At 47.4% G+C, this 13,764-nt stretch overlaps 1 protein-coding gene across 1 annotated transcript in view; it reads left to right on the forward strand.

The window, feature by feature from the left end:
- TAF6L (TATA-box binding protein associated factor 6 like) overlaps positions 1–13,764 on the forward strand; it is a 482,594-nt gene that overhangs the window by 163,108 nt on the left and 305,722 nt on the right. The gene's annotated exons all lie outside the window — the stretch shown is intronic.

Below are 13,764 nucleotides of genomic sequence, written 5' to 3' on the forward strand. Positions count from 1 at the left end.
ACATCAAATCAAGCCATACCTATGCTTTCAAAATAGCTCTCTTCTAGCCACTGCTCTAATTAAGTCACGCTTGATTATTGTAATAGTGTGCTTGTCGGGACTTCGCAATCTAATCTTTCCCATCTGCAAACCACACAAAATGGACCCGTCAGGGCTATATACTGTCTGGCCAGGAATGATCATGTATCTACCTACAGAAAAAAGTTACATTGGCTTCCAGTCAGACAGAGAATTAGACACAAGTTACTCTCCCTGACCTATAAATGCCAGAATGCTGCTGCTCCTCTTTACTTGGAAAGAAGAATTTGTCGTGCTCAACCCATCAGAGCCCTGACAACTTATATTCTGTATTGTAAAATCTTATTTTTGATTAAACAATAAAAAAAAAAAAAATAACTATCTTTATATCAGCCTCGCTTTTGCTCCCCAGGAATGGAGTATTCTTCCTAATGCTTGTAAACTATCCCCATCGCTTCTCTCTCTCTCTCCCTCGCTCGCTCTCTCTCTCTCGTGCTCTCCTCTTGTCCCTTCGGACCTACCTATCCTCTTGTCTTGTTGGCGTTCTGAGGCCCATGTGCGTGTAGCGCTTTGAAGAGTTATAAATAAATAAAGCGCAGGGGGAAGGGAGGAAGGGGAGTACCAGGGAGAGGGAAGGGGGTGGGGGTGGGGGTGGGGGTGCAGCCAGGGCAGCGCAGCTCTGGGTAAGTGCAAGGAGGCAGGGGATTGTGGGTAACCCTTACAGCCCCTAAATGTGCGGTAGGCCCGGAGGCAGTGCAGGGGAGACTGATCATAGAGGAACCTGGTACCCTTTGGACTATGAGGGTAGCCAAGCAACCAGTCAGCACAGGAGACAGGTAGGTCAGCAGTGGGGTTAAGAGGACATACAGAGGAGGATGGGAGAGGAGAGGATTGGGGAGGTGGGAGATCTTGAGCTGCTTCGGAACTTCAGGTGGTCCGGCTCAAGTTTTAGAGAGGCAGGGAGGCCATTCCAGAGGGAGACATCTGCAGAGGAGAGAGATCTATCCCACTCTCTGCCTGGTGAAGCGTCTTACCCTCAGAGTTTGAGGTAGCTGAGCCAAGGGCTCGAGAAGGAAGGTATTCTGGAAGAGTAAGTGGGATGTAGTGCCGGCCAAAACCTTGTGAAAGATGCAGAGGGCCATGAACTTGATCCTTGCAGCCACAGGGAGCCAGTGGAGAGATTTCAGTGCTGGAGAGATACAGTCCCTGGGCTTGAGGCCAAGGACACATTTTGCAGTCCTGTTCTGGATTAGTTTCAAAGGGTGCAGAGTAGAGGAAGACAGATTGAGAAAGAGGCTGTTGCAGTAGTCCAGTCTAGAGAGAACCAGGGCTCTGGAGATAACGAGCTTATGGGGGAAAGTTAGAAAAGAAACAATACCTTCGAGGGGGTGTAGCGGGTAGTGGGCCTTCTTGGCAAGGTCTGTGATGTGAGGAGAGAAGGAGAAAGTGGAGTCGAAGATGACACAAAGGTTGTTAGCCTCACAAGAAGGCAAAGGAAGAGGGCCAGAGTGAGAGGGAAAGCAGGAGCAGGGGTCCCAATGAGAAAGATCTCAGTCTTACTGGCATTAAGGCAAAGATCATTGGAAGCACACCAATCCTGAATCGCAGATACAGTCAGAAATGTGCGTGTGAGGAGAGGAGGCTGTGGAGAGCCTGAAGGAGAGCAGAGTGTCCTCTGCATAACACTGAACGTTAGAGGCGAAGGTAGAGATCAGGTCGGCCAAAGGGGCCAAGTAGACATTGAAGAGCCAGTGTATGAGGATAGAGCCATAGGGAACACCAAATGTGAAGAGAGGTGGTGGAGAGAAAGGACCCAAGTTGGACCTGGGAGGGTCGGTCCAGGAGGAAGTCGGTCAATCACTCCAGGGCCTGATTCGTGATGCCCAGGTTCTCACAGAGTCGTTAGATCAGGATGGCGTGATTGACCGTGTCAAAGGCAGAGGAAAGGTAAAGAAGGATGAGGACAGAAGGAAGACTAGAGTGAGCAGATCTTCACAGGTGTTCAGGAAAGCAGTTTTCGTGCCTCTGACTGCTCTGAAGCCAGATATCATGGAGATAAACAACAGATTCAGTGTGGAGTGTAAGCTGGGAGATGGCCAGGAATGGAGTGATAGAGATTGGGCAACAGTTTGCCAGACAGGTAGGGTCAGCAGAAGGCTTCTTTAGGACGGGATACACAAGGAAGTGCTTGAGGAGAGAGGTGAAGGATCCAGTAGCGAGAGTGATTGCAGACATCGGCCAAGGCTGGATCGAGGGTGTTAATGTGGTCCTTGATGGTTACGGAGGAGCAGGGAAGCACCTGTTGGACAGCACTTTCATAGATCGGACTTATCTAGAAACATTGTCGGAGAAAAAGAGGAAGAGGGAGAGGTGGCCAGAGGGCAGCTGAGAGAGGTAGAGGAGAGAGAGGAGTTTTAGTGGTGAAATGAGAAGCCAGAGCCGTACAGAGGGCCTGGGTGGGAACAGGAGAGTTGGAAACTGCAATAGGGCTGGCAAGCTCCTTGCAAATTTTAAAGACTTCGGCCGTGTTGTTAGAGGCCGCAGACACGCAGGCTTGCGTGTGGACTCTTTTCTTGGACAGGACAGAGAGTCATTATTGCCTTTGGAGTAGGCGGCAGGCCAGTTTGTTGGAGGATGCACCTGAAGCCCTCCACTTCCTCTCAGCCACCCTGCACTTGCATTTCAGGGCGGCGAGGTCGGAGTCATACCAGGAGTTGCACTTGGAGGTAGGCTTCAGACGGATTCTCATGACAGTGGCAAGGACGTCCAGAGTGTTGGAGATGGAAAGATGAAGGTCACAGAGGGCTGTGTCAGGGTGTGAGTCAGCCGCAGGCGTAGGAGGTGCAGAGAAAGTAGCGGCAAAGGCTTCCAGTGACACACGCTTCATGGGCCGAATGACTGAGAAGGTAGGTGTCGGTGCTGGGGTAGGCTTAGCTTGAGGGACAGAGTTTCAGGTGAGAGGAGAGCAGAACGTGGTCAGTCCAAGAGAGAGGAGTGGTGAGAGGCGTGATGTTTGAAAGGATGAGAACATCCAGTGTGTGACCAGCAGGGTGTGTCGGACCAAAGGGTAGAATGGAAAGAGCGGGAGTGTCGCGGACGCTGCGGAAGAGCCCAGTGGAGGGAGTGGAAGCATCCAGGTGGATGTTGAGGTCTCGGAGGAGAAGTTACAAGGTAGAGGCGAGGAGGAGACGTCAGCCCACTCTGAGAGGAAGAGGGCAACCTGGCTAGGTGGCCTGTAGATGGTGGCCACAGTCAGAGGGAGGCCAGGAGACATAGGGAGCCTGCAGACCAGGCGTTCACAGGAGGAGTAGGCTTGTGTAAAATGACAGAAGCAGGGACCCACCCTGGAAAGATCTGGGCTACTCGATCTCCGGGTCGTTTGGTTCTGGGTTCAGAGAGGATCTTGTAGCCATCAGGGAGCAGAGTGTCAAAACTCGTGACAGAGCTGATCATGAACCATATCTCTGTGAGATCGAGGACATCCAGGTCAAGTTCTTCGAGGAGATGGCAGGTGTCAGAGGCGTGTTTGACAGAAGAGCATGAGTTAAGAGTAGCGACATGGAGCAGGTTGCCACATTTGAAAGACTTCCGGGATGGGGTACAGGCTTGAGGTCCACCCAGCGGAGGAGGTGGAGCCCGAGAGTGGGCAGAGGTGGTAGCATGAGGTGGCATAGTGGCCAGAGAGGTGGAGGAAGGTGGCAGAAGAAGGTGGCAGAGGAGCCCGAGCGGTGCTAGGAGTAGCAGGAGAAGGAAGGCAGTTGATAAGATATGGGAGATGCCTATCAAATGAGGAGATTGGGCCTAGGGCCCTAGACCAAGACGGTCCCCTTCAAATTGACATTAATGATGACCTTGAAGGAGTGGAAGGAGGCCAAGAGGGCCTCCCACCGAGTGCCACCATTAATGGGAGAGGAAGAGATAGTGGAGAGAGCCAAGAACATATGTGGGGTCCATAGGTCTGGTGAGGGAACGACAAAGAGGATGTCGGTGCGAGTCTCTCTGGAGCAAGCACTGATGTAGGTATCGGCAGTAGGGAGGCCTGGGTTGGAGACCAGGATGTCCCTCTTAAACTTCTTCCTTCCACCAGACCTATTGAGAGGGATAGAATAGGAGATAGAGTAGCAGTTAGAGAAGATGGAAGAAACTGAGAGCACCATAGGGGGTGCAAGGAGAATAGGAGGACGGAGTGTGTGAGAGAGAGAGAGAGAAAGGAGAGATTCACAGCCCAGCACCGCACAGCACAGGATAGGCAGAGAGGTAGGTGGTGTTGTGGGGGGGGGGATGGTCACACACAGGAACACACCAGAGGAGCAGACAGGTGACACACAACAGTCGAAACGGTACCCCTAGCTAGATGAGCGACCAAGAGAGTGGGAGAGAGACTAATGGGACACAGTTCACAGCCCAACACTAACCACAGTTGGATGAGCACATAGAGAGTGGGAGAGAGCTCAATGGGACACAGTTCACAGCACATCAGCCACAGTTGAATGGGTACCTAGAGAGTTGGAGAGAGGCTATTGGGCTCTCTCTCACATTAATAACAGTATTTCATTTGGTCATGCAGTGTCCCTACTTCCCTGTGACTGCCATGGTGTGTCCTCACACTGGAATACGGCTTCAACACTGATTCACCTGACCTGGTAGCTCTTTCGAAGTCCCTACATGTATTGTCAGCCATGATGTTTGATGTGCTTTATAATTTCCATTAACCTCATCAGGGCCACAGAATCTACACAATGAGAGATGACAATCAAAGAGCTGTTTTACTTTGTTTCTGCATCCATACAGTAAATATTGGGACCGGCAAAATAGGTCTTTTGGCTATAATTATGCTTTGCTACAGGTTGACTTTCATTGCCCCACTTTGTGATCTCCATGAAAGTCTACCTCTTTTATACACACTACTCCCTGTGCTTTACAAATAGTTTGTGTGTTTTAAGCAAAATTGCCACAGAGATGCATGTCTTTTACTCTGCATTTGTTTTCTTTCTACAACAATCTTGTGTTTCTATTGTTTATTTTAACTTTTATGATTGGTCACCACCAATGATGACGTCACAAGTCAAGTAAAAATAAAACCTTTTCTTCAGCTTACATGTGAAAGAAATAATTTCTTCTCATTAAGCCTTGGCCTCCTTCGTCTGATTACTCTTTCTCACAGTTAACTTAGTCTGTTGCTAGCTATTCATGTTCATTTGTTTTTTTTTAAAGCACCAACTGTAAACACAGTTGCTTTGTAGTGCCTCCAAAGCAAGGGAAGGTGCGCCAAACATCCGATGTTTTACAGGTTTTGGAAACATGCGGGCTGATTAAGTGCAAGGGATGGGAGACCAGAGAAGGACAGAAAAAAGCATAATTCAGGATGAAATGGATGCCATCAGGAGCACAAGGAAAAGAGTAATGGGAGAGACCAGAGACAGCGCAGGAAGAGGCATGCAGAGACTTTCGGGAGGACCAAGTGTATCCCGACAACTAGGAAAATACCAATTCTTACAGGAATGGAAGTGATTGTTCGCTCTTCAAGGACAAAAAGATTATTTGAACACACCTCGCAATGTGCATTAGCCATTGGCAAACGATTGATTCTTGGTGGGGAAGAAATTGTGTGCGGTGTGCATGTGGAGAATTGAGGGGCCAGTGACTTTTTATGCCTTGCTAGTAGCTTGCAACGTGAAATTATGGCACCTGGTATGAAGATTAAGGTATTGTGCTTTTTACAAAATTGAAGGTGAATTTTTGAGGCTTTTGGGAGCTCATTCCAAATGAGGTCTCCAGCTGTATATGCTGTCCATTTTCTTATTGAAGGATGCAACTATCGATTACTTGGATCTGGTGGACATCGGGGGAGCCTGGTCGATTGGTATTCCTTCACCTTTTACTTAAGTGCAGGCAGGGCCAGAATTCCAATAGGCTCTATGAATATGGCATAGAGTTTTGAAGCTGATGCAGGCTGATGCACTGCAGGAGCGATATGACTCTATTGTTTCAGGCCCGGGATTAGCCTGACTGCCATGTTCTGGACTGCCTCGCGTTGTTTGGTGTTGCTTTTTGGAATACCAAGAAAGAGACTGTAGGCAAGGTGTGAGATGGTCATGGCAGCTGCCACTTGTTCTCTGAAACCCGTTCAAGAAAAGCAAACTATTTTTTAACCATGAAGTAGAAAATTAGACTTTTGTGATTATTTAAGTCTGCAAAGAGAAGAGGATACTGTCGAAGTTTACTTAGAAGTTCTTTGCTGTGGAAGAGAGGGTTGTGGGAGCCACTAGGGAAGGCGGCAATTTGAAGGGATGGAAGTGCTAATTAGTTGATTTCAGTGTTTATGGTGTTGCGACAGAGGCTGTTGTCGCTAATCCAGTCCTGAATCTGGAGCAGCCGGAGAGGGTTATGGTGCCGATTAGTAGATTGAACACAGAAGGCTGTGTGTAATCTGCATACATTTTGAAAGTGGGGGTGTGTGGCATGAAAAAAGCCAGCCAATTATTTTAGAGCTACAGAGTGCTCTTACGTTTGTTCTTTCGGGAACACTGCATCTAACGTGCAGCTTTCTCATGGCCTGGAAGGAAGAGGCCAACTGTAAGGTAGTGCCTGCAGAGCCAAAACAAGTCTAAACTACTCAGGAGCGTTTCATGGCTGACTATGTCAAATGCTGCAGACCACAGTGTAGGAGAATGGAGGTGGTAGGGAAGTTTACATTCTTTGACTTCAAGATCTCAGGTCTCATGACAATCGGTGCAGATTCACTGCCTCTGGTTAGTCCACACCAAGATATGTGGTTGTGTTAGGATACCATGGAATTTGTGGTTCATAGAATATCTAGTTTGCCAGTGAAGGGGGTATTCACAAAGGGGCAATATTTGGCAGTATTGCTAGGGTCGTCATTGACCTTTTTGAGGAGCTTAGAGGTACAGGTTTTCTTTACAGGGAGAGGAACAAGGCCTGATTCCATATAACAATTGACCGAAAGTAGTTAGAACTGGAGCAAGGGTAGCAGTGTTCTTTTTTGATAGTTTTGACCCACACATGGATGCGCCTGCTCTGAAGAGGTTCACATTTGTCTAACCATTGTAATGAGATCGTTTTCAGAGATGGGCATGAAAGAAGAAAAGTTTGCATTCATTCTAGGGATAGGAATATAAGGGGTCAGGCAATCTAGAGATGCCCTAGATGGGGAAAGTATGATTGTTTCTATCTTCTCAAAAAAAGATGAGCAAATCAGCCAGATCTTGGATGATGTCTCACAATTGATTTTGCTCTGCATTCCTTAATTCCCTATCCCTGAGCGACTTAACTAACCTGTTCTTCTCTATTGGACAGCATATTTCTCTATTAGCACAGTTTTTTCAGATGTGACAGAACTTCCACTCCCAGGAGACGCTTCACTTAGGTTCTCCTGAATCTTGTGTGACGGTCAAATATAATCCCTCTCCTTGGCTGTGTATAAGGGCTCTGAAATTCAGAGATGCCTGCCACCTTTGTGAAGGTGGTGTATGGAGATTCCTGGGTGGGGTGCCCCTCCGAGGTATCTAGTTCCTCTTGAGTTATGGCCAATGGCAAGAGAAGGAGATCACCTGACAAGGAGAGGTAATTTGTTCAAAAGTTGGAGTGGCAGGAAGCGAAGGACCGGAAACTGGATTGGGCTCAGGGGGCTTTTTATACAAAGAGAAGGAATTGTGACTGGGAGCGAAGTGGATGTCGAGGTTGATGGAAAGAGATGAGGCACAAGAGATAGGTAATCGAGGCCGAAAGTACTTTTATATACAATAAATAGTAAGTGGAAGAGGGGATGGCAGTGATAGGGTAGGTAGGGGCATCTGACTAAGCAGGGAAGTACTTGAGATGGGGAAAAATAACACCAGAAATAAGGAGCCTAGTGACGTTGGAAGAAATTAAAGTGCAAGCTTGATGGAGACATGAAGACGGCAGGTACGGGTCATGTTAGAAATATGGTGAGACAAGGAATGGTATTTATTTATTTATTTATTTACATTTATAGAGCGCACTGCAGCCCATAGACATCGAGGCGCTATTACATGAAGGCGTAAGCAGCAAGATTGTGTAAACATAGGAAACAAAGGTACTTAGTTACAGAGAGAGGAGCGGAACATAGTTACAAGTGATGTTCGTGAGCCTGTAGATATAAAGGCAGGAAGGTTTAGACAAACAGCCTGGTTTTTAAGGCTTTTCGGAAGGCTAGGTGAGAGTCAATCCCCCTGAGGAGCGAAGGTAGGGCGTTCCAATGTGAGGCTGCTAGGGCTGAGAAGCTCGAACCGCCCGCACGTACTCTACAGGTTTTGGGAGTAGAAATCAGGTTGGTGTAGGCAGATCTGGTGGGCCTGGCCGAGGAGGGTCGTGAAATTCTCTGGGCAAGGTAGGGGGGAGCAAGGTCATGGAGGCATTTATGGGTGAGGGAGAGGATTTTAAAGATGATCCTCTGCCTAATGGGCAGCCAGTGGACCTGCCTCCTAAGGTCAGAAATGTGGTCTTTCCTGGAAAAACCTGTAGCGGCCCTGAGGGCGTTGTTCTGGGCAAGCTGGAGTTTGGCGATGTTTTTTCCGGAGGTCCCACCAAGGAGTGCGTTGCAGTAGTCCAACCTAGATCCTATGATGGCCCTAGCAATAGTGAGGCCATTTTGTGAGGATAGGAAGGGTCTTGCTGCGTAGATGAGTTTGGAGTAGTATGCTGAAGAGGAGGCTATGGCATTGACATGCTTATCCATGGTGAGATTAGAGTCGAGGTAGACTCCAAGAGTCTTGACTGATTGGGATACCGCAATCGGTATGTTGTCGATGGTAAAAGAGGTGTATTGTTTGTCGAGGTTGCCTAGAATGGTTGGTGACCCAATAAGTAAAAGCTCGGTCTTCTCGCTATTGAGACAAAGCCAATTGTCAGCCATCCAGGCTTGGATGGTGGCGTAGATGGAGTTGAGGGTGTTTTTGTCCAGCTCATAGTCACCTGTAAGCGGGATGAGTACTTGGGTGTCATCCGCATAATTCGTGTATGAGATGCCCATAGAATCAAGGAGATTGAAGAGAGGACGTGTGAACAGGTTGTAGAGGGTGGGTGCTATGCAGGAACCCTGGGGCACCCCACATTTGATGTGACTAGGAGATGCACATGCTGAGTCCGAGAAGACTTTCATGGCCCTTTCCTGTAGGAATGAGGTGATCCATGCGCATGCTTTTGGGGAGAAGTTGGCTGCTATAGAGAGATGGTGGCAGAGTGTGTTGTGATCAACGAGGTCGAATGCTGCTGATAGATCAAGGAGGAGCAGGAGTGCTGGTTTGCCTGCGTCACGAATGTCATCCATTTGATTTTTTAGGTCAAGTAGGGCTGTTTCCGTCCCATGACGAGGTCTGAAACCAGACTGTCGAAGGCCGAGAAGGCGGTGCTCTTCGATGAATTTTTGGACTTGATGGTAGGCCGCTTTGTCCAAAATTTTCAATAGAAAGGGGACAGTAGTGATGGGTCTGTAGTTCCCTGGTACTGATGGGTCAAGTGAGGGCTTTTTGAGGAGCGGACGGACCCAGGCTTCCTTAAGGTCAGTTGGAACATGGCCAGACTGAAAGGATGCATTTATGAAGGCTGTGAGGAAGGGGGCCAGGGTGGGACCGCAGTCTTTGACTAGCTGTGCAGGGCATACATCGCCTTTACAATTAGATGGTTTGATGGTCTTTAAGAGCGTGATGACCTCAGATTCAGTGATGTCTTTGAAGTCGAAGGGCGGGCAGGAGTGGGCTTTGGTCTCTTTGCTGGTGTTAGTGTTCTGGTTGGCTATAAGGAGGGTCATAGCTTTTTGGTGTGCCTGAATTTTAGTTTGCAGGGTATTTAGTTTATTAAACATGGCGGTTTGGATGTCATTACACCATTTTTCATCTTTCTGGATGGTGGATGGTGAGGTGGATGGAGTTTCAAGTTCCCTGAAGATGGTGAAGATTTCTTTGGTAGTAGATTTGGCGTTGGCAATCCTATTGTTGAAGGAGTTAGCTTTAGCGAAAATAATAGCTGTTTTGTAGTCCTTGGAAATAGTCTTAAAGGAGGATTTGGTAGCATCGTTAGGTTTATTTCTCCAGGCTGAGAGGGCAGCTCGTTTCTTGGACCGAAGCTGAAGAAGCTCTTGGGAGAACCCTGTGTTGGTATGCTTGGCTTTCTTAGATTTTCTGAGAGTGAGAGGGGCGACGGCGTCAACCGCATTGGTGATTGTCAGTTTGAAGGCGTTGGCAAGGGTGTCAGGGTCAGTTGAAAAGGGGGCTTGGAGAGCCGGTACCTCAAGGAAGGGCGTGATCCTTTCTACAGTTAGTAAGCGGGAGCTTCTTGCGAGAGCTGCGGGAAGTGGGATGGTGGGTTTAGGGGGCCCTTTAGAAGTGTCCAGGTCAAATTGGATGTGATGGTGGTCTGTCCACGGGACAGGAGAGTTACCAGTGATTAGCACTGGGCAGTTGTGGTGGCCAACCCAATCCAGGGTGCGCCCTTTGAGGTGGGTAGGATTCGAGATCGTTTGTGAGAACCCGAGAGTGGCGAGGGCTTTATAAAGGCCGGCCGCGTGGGCGTCATTGGGGTCGTTGAGGCCTAGTTAAAGGTGAAGCCCTGTCTGCGTGCGGACATGATGAAAGGTAAAGAGGAGGGAGGACATTAAAGAGCTGGGTGGTTAGACGAGAGGGAAAAAAAGAGTACCTGGGTTTTTGCATGATCAAGGTGGAGAAAGTGGGAGTGCATCTAGGACTGGATCCCAAGTAAGCAGATGGATTGATTCGCATGGAGGGAGTCGGAAAGGGAGAAGGAGAAACCGATCTGAAAATAATCAACATAGAAGCAACAGGAAACATTGAAAGAGGCAATGTCAGCCGAGAAGGGGAATGGTATAGAGAGAGAGCAAAAGAGGGCTAAGCAGAAATCTGTGTGGGATGCCAAAGTGAAGAGCGGGACAAGGAGAGAGTTTGCCAGCCCAAGAGACGGATTAGTTTCGTTTGTGAGGGTAGAAATGTAATCACTGGAGAACATAGCCGGAAAGCCAGAGAGAGCAAAGAGAAGAAAGAAAGAAAGAAAGAATGGGTGGGGTGGTCAGCTGTATTAAAGGCAGCAGAGAGATCTAAAATAACTGAGTGACTGTCGGAGAGCAAAGAGTTAGTGACATGAAGATGGGCAGTTTCGATAGTGATATGGACAAATTATAGACTGATGGGATGGTGGGGATAAGGGAGTGTTGGTTTAAGAAAGAGGAGCCGAAAACATTAAACCGCATGTTCAAGGAATTAAGATAGAAGGGGGACAAGAATGATAGGGCGTAAGTTAGCAGAAAGAGTGGAGTGAGTCAAATCCAGACACTGAAAAAACAAGGGAAAACTTGCCTTGCTTCTTTTACTTGACTTATCTGCGGCATTTGATTTGGTAAACCATCAAATTCTATGCAAACACCTCATCTGCGGCAAACTTCTCAGACCATGCAAATGTCTGGATTGAGTCATTCCTTACAACAGATCCATGAGGGTCTTCACGCCCTCTGCCTCTGCTACACCTACTCCAGTTACCTGTGGGGTCCCCCAGGGGTCTTGTGTGTCTCCTACTCTCTACAATGTATTAGCCAAGCCACTCTTCGATGAAATCGATTATCTGGGTGTCACCTATGCTAATTATGCAGATGACACCCAGATACTAATTTCCATCACTGGTGACTACACTGTGGATAGTAGGACTCAACGACGTCTACCTCATTATACATGCCTGGATGGCAAAGCATGGGCTATGTCTTAATGATAAGACAGAGCTGCTCATCCTGGGATCTCCAGCCAATCTGAACAAATTGGATGGGTTATTCACCTCCTTTTAATATTGACGGCAATATAATCAAAGTCTCCAATGTCGTTAAAACATTGGGAATCTACATTGATTCTGCTCTAACCTTAACGAGACAAACTAATGCCATGGCTTCATCTTCTGCCTACATATGCAAGCTCATAACCGTTTGCCGTCCTTACCTGAGTACAGTCAATTGCATCCCAATAGCAAGAGCACTAGTCCTCTCTAAGCTCGACCACTGTAATGTGCTCTATCTTGGTACATCTCAACAAAACCTTAATAAAAATGCAAGTCCTGCAAAACAACGCCATTAGGGCAGCCTAGAACATACATTGGAGACAACACATCTCGGATATCAGACATTCAATAAATTGGCTCAACATTAAGCAAAGGTTCTCCTTTAAAACAGTGTCTTTCAAGCACAAGTGCTTATCTAACCAGGGCCTATCTACTTGTCTAACAATATTACCCACCACACTGCAACCTGGCCCTCCCGAACAGCCCAGATGCACTGCGCCAACATCCCATGCTTCAAGCAACAAGGAGCAGGCGGGGTTAGTTTCCCAGTCCTTGCAACAAAAAAATGGAACGCCCTCCCGCTCTCTCTGAGAGGAACCGTCTTACCTTTTTATTTCCAGAAAAGGGTTAAAGTGTGGCTCCATGAGTAAGACGGTGCTTCAACCCCATAACCTGATCCTGCTCTGTAAATATCTATGTACGTTTTGCTTGATGTATATATTTAACTTTGATTGTATTATTCTGCTGTTTCCATTGACTTGTTATGTGTGTGTAACCTATATGCAAAGCGCCCAAATGCCTCCGGGCTCGGCGATCTTTACAAATAATAAACTAAACTAAAAGGTTCCCTGGTGCTTCAACTTGCTTTGTTGATCCTCTTGTTGCACGTTTCTCTTGGTCCGTACGATTTCTGCTCTGTATTTGCTCGTTAATTGTTAGGTTGAATTTATTTTCTTTGGACGGAAGATTTCTCCATAGAACTTCTAGTTTTCTTTTTCTGCCTGCATGCTTTTTAGATGAGATGAGCTTTTGGTTTGCTTTTTCGCAATTTTAGTGGCGCGATAGTATCTAGAGCTGCCGTCATCGTGGAGTTGTATAATTCAACTAACTTGGCTGGGTTGGCCGATTCTGGTGAGGCGTTCAAGGTCGGTATTAGTAAAGGCATAAGCTTGTCGGTAGTTATATTTTGTTTGCTACTCATTAGGATAGGAGGCTCTATTTTGGTCTCTATTAATTTGGTCTGATAAGATGGTGATCAGTCCAAGTTAAAGGTTAGATAGATGAGATGGTAGTCTCATTGTTAAGGTCAGCTACCCAATCTAGTATTCTACCTTTCTCATGAGTGGGTTGATTAACTCTGCGTGAAGCCGAGTTCAGTTAGGACATTGGATAAAGCCTTGGCCTGTAGGTCATTAGGGTCGTGAGAGCCCAAATTGAAGTCACCTAACAGCAGAATTAGCGATGTAGGTTTAGTGTTGTTTGAGAGTAGGGTAAATATGTCTTCTTCAAAAGAGCCGATAGGACCTGGAGGTCTATAGATTAGGTGAATAGTTAAGGTACTTGTGTTAGATGTGGCAAGCTTAACTGTGAGTAGTTCACAAGACTAACTGGTAATTGATGTGATTACTCTAAGCCCTAGTCTTGGCAATGAAGGCGATGCCGCCCTCTTTCGATGTGACTCTGTCAGCTCTCACAATAGTGTATCCGTCCGGAATGGCCAAGAGTAGGCAAGGTCCTGCTGCCTCGTGTAACCAGGTCTCGGATACGGCTAGGAAGCCTAGGTCTCCTGTTTGGATTAGATCGGCTAGATCTGTGGCATGGGCCACCAGCGATCTGGCAATGATTGAAGCACCTTTTAGATCGGGGCTAGTTATGTCTATGGTTCGAACCTTTCATGGGTGTTCTCTCTTTTTTTTTCTCGAAGTTTTTGAT

The sequence above is a fragment of the Ambystoma mexicanum genome, chromosome 2p (genome assembly GCF_040938575.1).
Source record: "Ambystoma mexicanum isolate Mex_15411 chromosome 2p, UKY_AmexF1_1, whole genome shotgun sequence".
Lineage (NCBI taxonomy): Eukaryota > Metazoa > Chordata > Amphibia > Caudata > Ambystomatidae > Ambystoma > Ambystoma mexicanum.